At 35.8% G+C, this 8,016-nt stretch overlaps 1 long non-coding RNA gene across 1 annotated transcript; it reads left to right on the forward strand.

Annotated features, from left to right (window-relative positions):
- The first annotated feature begins 2,421 nt into the window (after nucleotides 1-2,421).
- LOC148835800 (uncharacterized) lies at nucleotides 2,422-7,645 on the forward strand. Its single transcript, XR_016090987.1, has 4 exons — nucleotides 2,422-2,539; nucleotides 2,955-3,049; nucleotides 5,091-5,236; nucleotides 7,124-7,645. It is a non-coding gene; the product is annotated as an uncharacterized LOC148835800 (long non-coding RNA).
- The last annotated feature ends 371 nt before the right edge of the window (nucleotides 7,646-8,016 follow it).

An 8,016-nucleotide genomic window follows, 5' to 3' on the forward strand; every position in this document is an offset into this window, starting at 1 on the left:
GTCTTTGTTAATCATAATATCAAACAAGGTAAGGAACAGATAAGAAATTGAATTCCCCAAAATTAATTTGGAAACCATATCAGATCATATGTGCTTTTAATATATCCTCAACTCCTCTATCTGGAGTAGGTTTACCTTATTTTTACCTTTCTAAACAGGCCATAGAGACTGTCTTGATTGACACATTTTCCATCGTCGCATTTTTCAGAGATTTCTATCCCAGATCACCAGTAGCTATTTAGACAAAATCTGCAGTTCAGGTTATGAGGCTGGATGTTGATTGACTAATCAGAAGTCATGACCATCATTGTTTTGTTAATTACTCAATGTATATACATTTATATACATATAATTTAAACAACAGAGAGATGTAACAAGTTTATAGTTTTAAACTAGGGAATTATGTTTTTAAATAGTGGTAAACCATTTTCATGAACAGTATGTAGTAATGTACTGTATAAACAACAGCACTGCCTGTCAAAAATGAGATAATTTATTAGATCATTTTACAATTTTATGGTAAGTTATCTAAGGTTCCAATCTAAATCCAATGACCTTTCATTGAAGAGACTATAATAATATAAAAGTAAATAATGCATATTAAACTAACAAAAAAGATTGTCCTCTTATGAAAATTATAGCACACATCTTATTTTGGAAAGATGTAAAAAAAGCACACTTTAAACATGACCTTTCTTTTGATGGTGCTCACAAAAAATCACCAGCACTTTTGGTAATCAATGATTCAATTTGTTGAAGTCGACAGGATGCAGTAAAGAATTTTCAGATGTTGTACAAAGTTTGGCATGTCACATTTAAAGAGTCTCTGTATTCCTTTCACTTATTTAAATGAAAATCCTATGGTAAGAGAGGCCTATTAACAATTGTTTTCTCATATTATCATCATGAAAATCTGTCTATGTCATGTCAATTATCTAGTGGTCTATTGTCAGTATATCATAGAATTAAGTAATAGGTTTATTCATGCTGAAGAAAAGAAGAAAGAAAACACAACGTTTCGGCCGTGGAGCCTTCTTCAGGTGTGTCAGGTGTGAAAATTTATTGAAAAAAAAAATCAAGACAAAATGACAATTAACTGCACACAAAACATCTCAACAAAATAAACAATAATAGTCACTCTCAGTCTAGCCCAGCATCTTCTAAATAATTTAATATAAATAAGATAACCTGGGTTAAGCCCTGTTCTCTGAATTTTGATTGAATTTCAATCATATTTGTCCTTGAAATTCCTGAATGAAGAGCAGATCACGGCGTAATAACAAATGTCTTCTGTTTTTCAGTTATTGTAACTGAGATTGCTTTCAAATGAATCCCTAAAGAATTTTCACTTGTATATCTTCATAATTATCATAAAATAAGATATTATACACATCTGTCACAAAGTGCTTTATATCCTCATAAACACTTTATCTCGTAGTTTAACAATAAGAGATTTCTGCAGAAATAAGTAATACATGTTTGAAGGTATGAATGTTAAAGTAATTATCTGTCCCTTTCTATATATGGAATGGCAAAGAAAGGAAAACAATAAGTGCTTAACAGGCAGAAATATAGGACAGCCAACCACATACCCAAGATATCATGAATGCTGACGCAAGAGCTAACAATCCAAAAATACGGTATGGAGCAAACACATAAGCAGTGTGGTTTAATTATCGTGAAAAACAGCCCCACAGTACCACAATTCCTAGTGTTAATCCTGGTTATAATACAGTACCTAGGGTGTGTGACAGAAGATCATGCACAGGAAGCACAAGCTGACTGATATTACAATCTGAAATGTGTGTAAGCATAGACTACTGACATTTTTTTAAAGGGGTTAGAGCTTCCAATGTAAATAGTGGATTCCCATACAAAACCAAGATATAATACAAAAAGCTACATCAACAGAGACTGCTATAATAATACTTTGCATCACACAGACTTCATGTTAAACAGTACATTGAAACATTGGTTTTCAGTAAATGTATCTCAGTAATGAAATACTAATCTAGGTTTTAATTGATCTGTAATCACATTTGACAATATAACAAATTGAGTACAGTATATGATTATTTTTATAGCCCCAGTCCTAAGAGAAACACTGGCCATTTCAGCAATATATTTATGTAGCAAATCGATGCTTCCCTGTTTAGCAACAACCACAGCAGTCAAAGCTTTCTGTAATTCTTCAAAAGTCAGTCTTGCTTTCTTCTGAAACTGGTTTTCTAAACTTTCTGTACTTGTCCTTTTGTCTACAGCAAACAATAGGAGGAGGGTTCTGCTACTTTAGTTTGGACTGTTCCCTAAAAATAGCACATGAGAGGTATTGTGGAATGGATATGATAAGAAGCCAGTTCCAGTCCAGCTACAAACCCTTTCTAATCTCCTGACTTGCAGGATGGCTTTATGAAATCTGTGGTACTGCTTTTAGCCCCATGCCTCACGGACAGGACAGCTGTCTACATTACACAACTAACAGGGCTGATATTTCTATAAATCCAGGGACAAGGGAGAAGAAAGCAAAATCATACTGTAGGTAAGATAAAAAGAACTGCTTATTCCATCACAGCATCTATAGTTTCATTGAACCTGATTGGCTGTCAATATTTATTTTTGATGTTAAATAAAAAACAAACCCCAGAAGAACAACTTAAGTACAAATATTTTGTTTCAGTCCTCATAACCTTGATCCAAATCACCGGGGGGTTTGTGTGGGTTTGACATGCAGATCTGGTCTTATTCTAGTAGTCTATTTATATTTTCATAACACACCTATTACATACTGTACATAAGAGAGGAAAATTGGTGTTAAATTAATTTGAACTGCCTGTCTGGGATGATTTGAAGTAGAAATGCACAAAGCACTTAAATGACAGCAAATAATTTTAGTCCATAATTATGTCATGTGTAATAGGCCATTTTGCATTATGGTTTCTCTTCCTCACTCCTAGACCAACATGGTGGAATGCCATGCTTACTATTTTCACATAAAATGACTGGACAGCCTGACACCTGGTACCACTCAGTTTGACTCCTGCTTCTCCCGGTAAGCACAGCAGTTACCTCTTAGTGGCCATGCAATCACATCAGCAGTGCTTGGCCAATACAGTATCATCCAGGCATGGACAAGATTTAAACTGATAAATAATGTATTGCACCAGGAACATCAAGTAACCTCCACATGCTCACTTTGGTGTTTCAGCTTTCACTTAATCTTGAGCTTTAACTGACTCACTCATCTTAGCAGAAGAACCACAGGAGGAACTCCAAAGAGTTTACAAATCAAAATGTACTAATAGTCTTCATTTCCATATTATTATAATGGCTATTTTCACCAGTGATGTGCATTCTAACTGTAAGTATGAATATATCATTGTGCGTTAATTTCAGAGCAACCGAAATTCAGACTTGAAAACAAAAGAGCACACACCTGTGGGCTGCGGTTACAAGTAGAGAATTCTGACTATAACAAGCTACAAAACGTTTGGTCCTAAGGCAGTGAGTCACATAGGACTGCCATACTGTAGTTTCCACAGGGTGGATGGGTGCCCTGGGTCTCCAAGAAATATAAACATCAAAAGGCCGATCTGTCTGTGGAGTCCTGGACAGCCAGCTGCAATAGCAGCACTATTATAAGTTTTCCAGTGTACACTTGAGTCAAAATGTCAGAGCCTGGTATGTGGTTTCACAATGATAAAGTTTTGACAGACAGTTCTTGATACCAAAATAAAAGACAACTGTTAAGAGCTACAATGCCTCTGAATTATTTGGCCAATATTTGGCAGCATTTGGGGATTAGTGTGCAAAGAAGATTCCAAATTGGGATGATTTTAGTGCTGTCATAATTCCTTTAAAAAAAATTAAATGAACACACGCCACTATAAAATCTCGTCATCTAAGACATTTCATATTTTACTTTGATAAAGAGCGTTGTGTATGTGTAACCATTAAGCGAGGCTGATTTTTTGCTAAGAGCTACAGTACAGCATATTGTAAAGACAAATTACTTTATTTTAGCAGAGTGAAAACATAAAATATTTGGGGTAATATTCTACAGTTTATTAGATCAGTTAAGACTTTGTGGAGGAAAGTGGGGCTCACTGTTTTTACACAAGCTTAAGCAACAACAGGCCTATAGAAATTTAAGGTAGGGAGATGCTCCTTTTATTCCAGTTTATTGAAAGACGTCACCAATGAGTTGACCATTTTTATTTTTTTATATTTCACTATTTAAGTGAAAATAAAAGTGCAAGTTATTTGTATTTTTTAAGAAAAGCTGTTATGCAGCAGCCACTGGTGAGCTGTACTACAGTGGGTGAGTCGAAGACCAGGTCTGGATGCACTGTCAAAATGTTAAAATACAAGCGGAGAAGGGCAGGATCAGAAAGTAAGGAAGATCTGATGCAGGCAAAGGAAACTCCAAAAAAGAACGGGCTTTCGAAAAAAAAGTGAGGTTTCCAGCCAAAAAATAAAAAAGGGAAGAAGCTGTCGAGCCGATGGTGTAAGAATAATTAAAAAAGGAAAAAAAAAAACACAAAGGTGAGGAAAAATGACTAAATGCAAATAAAAAGGGAAAAAAGGAAAAAAATAAAAGACCTGAATGGAAATCCGCTGTATCATTATTCAGGGAATTCAGGGAATTGAACAAATAAGCTTAACTTGCTACAGCCAAAACCGCTCACACAACCAGTAATAGTAATGACAGAGCAATGATAGAATAGTTTGAGGTGACTTAAATAAGGTGCCTAATTAACTTGATTGAGAACTAGCCTGATTGAAAAAAATGCTGGCTTAATTCAAAGGCATCCCTATCTAGTTTGAGTGGCAGGCTCAGAGCGAAGTGGGAATGTTACTAATGCAGGACGCGAGTCGGTCCTGGCCTGGGCATGAGACAAAAGCTTAATATAAAGATTGGTAATCTATGCCCTTTGAAAGTTGCGCCCTTACAAAGAATAACAAAATACACAAACAGCAGCTTCAGTAAAATAACAAATAGATTGTGCCTGCTGAGAACATTTGTAACTTCAGATACATAGAGTGTGATAAACACAGTTGTAACCTGATCAGCATTCTCTCCTGTCCATTAGTGGCGGAGACAAGATGGACGTTCTTGCCTGAACCGCATTCCCCAAGCAGCAATGGGGAATGACCTGCCATCCACAGTCACCTGACCAACCGATCAGAAATGTCAGGGAAAGCGGCAAGATCCTCTGTGAGGTGTCTGCACCAGTGGGTAAGAAGGAAGGAAACCTCCATCTTACTGACCGCCTGTGGAACTTTTCTTTTCTGGGAGGGGGGACTTGTGCAATTTTTTTTTTAATTTTAGGAAAAGTTCTGCATTAAAGAAAAGCATTTCTTGTAACTAGTTTATATATGTATTGTCAATTTAAAGCTGTTTTAACTAAGTAGACAAGAGTAATTATGTATTGTGAGTTAAACGCAAATAAAAATAGCTATAACTTTTCTTTTACTGTTGCATTTATTTGACTGTTTTGCCAATGATAGCCTGGCATGTGACAGCCTGCCCCCAGGTGTGCCACATACTCTGCATGTTACTTAGGCTTTTCTAATTCAAGAGAGTTTTAATTCCTTCTTTTACTAAAGGACATTCATTACCAAACTGTTTAATGCAGATTTTTTTCTCCAACATAATTAAACAGTTCTAAATGTTAAACTGTTATCTTTATCTATAGCTGTTTGCCAAGTCTGTTCATTTCTGTCATATATTGGCAGATGGGAGCTGTTGGCCTTCTATAAAAAGAAAGTCATCTAGTAATTCAAGCCTGCATTTTGTTACTCCCACCTACCTAGTCTCATTAGAAATTGCATCAGAAGATGTTTCTGATGTTTCTGGAAAAAAAATATTTTTTACACAAAGTATTGTGCTAAGTTTTTTTACATTTTGTATGCTTTTCACTTAATGTTTAGCCTTCTGCCTGGCTTCTGTAGTGATCTTCTACTGATATTTCAGACATTTTGGTTCAAGCTTATTTAACACTGACAGATCTAAGATCTGTATTTGGTACTTCAAAAAGATTACTTTTAGCTTTATGGGTGTGTAGAAAGGTGATTTTAAAGAAGGGAAACATGATAATGAGTCAATTCAATTTGATTGGTAAATGTGATTCATATTAATTGCTGTTTGTGAGGCTGATCATAGATTGTCTAACTTGAAATGTCCTTGTGTGTTTTTAAAGATTTCTTACGTGAATAAAAGACTGCTAAATAATGAGCTTTGTTTCCTCTCAGACACTAAACTGAATTAATAACAATAGGAGTCCTGTGTTTTTTAGGCCTTCCATTGATTCTCATTTTATTTTTACTATCCTATACTGCTCTGAAATTAATTTGCAAGTGAAGTAAAAAATATACCCAAAACAAATGGTTTTTACAAAAAGATAACACAAGGCTTGTAAAAGAGATTTTAACCTGCATGGATGTCACTGATCCTCTATTTATCAGAAGATTCAATAAATTATCTTTTAGTTTAACACCAGTCTGGTGCCTCTATTTCTATTGATTTCATTGCAGACTGTCCCAGCATGCAATGTCTATGCTCAAAAGCCTGAATAATTTACAGTTAGATTGACATGGAGATCTTGCATGACCTTTCACTGTATCTGTTTTGGCAGTGGTGGTAAGAGCTGGATTTTAACACCACCTTGATTACTGCTAGCTTGACAGCTGTTCCTATCATCCCTGGCAGCCAAGCAGCCTGGCAGCTTTATCTTATGCTTAAGTGCAAGGGTGATTCCTAACTTCATCACACATAGTGTTGAAGTGGGGCCTTGTCAGAAAAGTATTTTCTGCTTAACTAATGTGTGTAACTCAATATCTCACAGACGTCAGTGAAGTTCTACCCGTTTTCTAAGAACACTTCAAAAAATTACCAATAAGTAAAATAATTCTTCTCTTAATGTGGTAATCATGCAAAACAAATTCTGGAAGATTCACTGAAATGTAATCTAAGCTACAGTATGAGCCTTATTCCCCGATTCTTATCCCCATTGCAATGTGTGGAATGGACTTTTTATGAACAGACTTTTTAACCAGTTTTACTGACCCTTGTGTACAGTAAATATCCCGGAACATTGGCTTGATGTGAACCTTACTGTTGCAGGTTCCAGAGTGAACCTGAGGAGGAGAAGTTGCCTGTTGACATCACCTCCAGACAGCATACCTGTGACTGAGCGGAGGATTTGAAAAGTCCTTGACAACTGTTGGTGCTGATGATGTCCCATCATTTCTAACCTTCTTCTGTCCTTATGACTGCCTTAAAGCAGAAGGGGCAGCACTTATACTGCTGAACATCACTGGAATTTGGCTAGATGGAGGCGGGAGTAGTTAGTTAGGCAGGATGCTCAATAGCATCTTTCACATGGCAGGTACTGTATGAGGTGTGGTATAGCACTGTAACTTTTCCATTAACCACGGATCCTGACAAAATTGACATATTGTCCAAGTTGGTTGGAACTATTTTAGTATATCTGAGGAAATAACCAAAATAGAAAAGATAAATACAACAAAATCAGTATTTTGCTGATTCAACACATCTGATAAGTATGTACTCTCTAGAATGCAATTCACATCACTTGTATGAATCTACATAAAATATATGAGAACCCTAATAAAATTTTGTTGATGACAGCGTCAGTGTCTGAACCATTTTTACTGCAACTACATAAAACACAACAGAAACAATTGTAATTATTTGCTTGAAATTAATCACATTTCTATTTAAACAGTACCCACCAGGGAGACTGAGACAGATTAATTCTCCAGCTCTTAAGGAGCACCTGTAGTTATGCTTTCAGCAAGAAGTCAAGACATGAGGTAGAAACTGAAAATTTGAAATATCTCTTACCTTCTTTTAAACAATTCTTAACCAAGACATCTCCCTCACACCGCTGTTTGCAGACTTTGCAGCAGGATTGGATGACTACAGCCATTTAGATCCTGTTTCAGGTTTTTAATTAGCTATTTATCAAGACTGTTAAGCTTATGAGATTTGAC

The sequence above is a fragment of the Atractosteus spatula genome, chromosome 4 (genome assembly GCF_055471065.1).
Source record: "Atractosteus spatula isolate fAtrSpa1 chromosome 4, fAtrSpa1.hap1, whole genome shotgun sequence".
Classification (NCBI taxonomy): Eukaryota; Metazoa; Chordata; class Actinopteri; order Semionotiformes; family Lepisosteidae; genus Atractosteus; species Atractosteus spatula.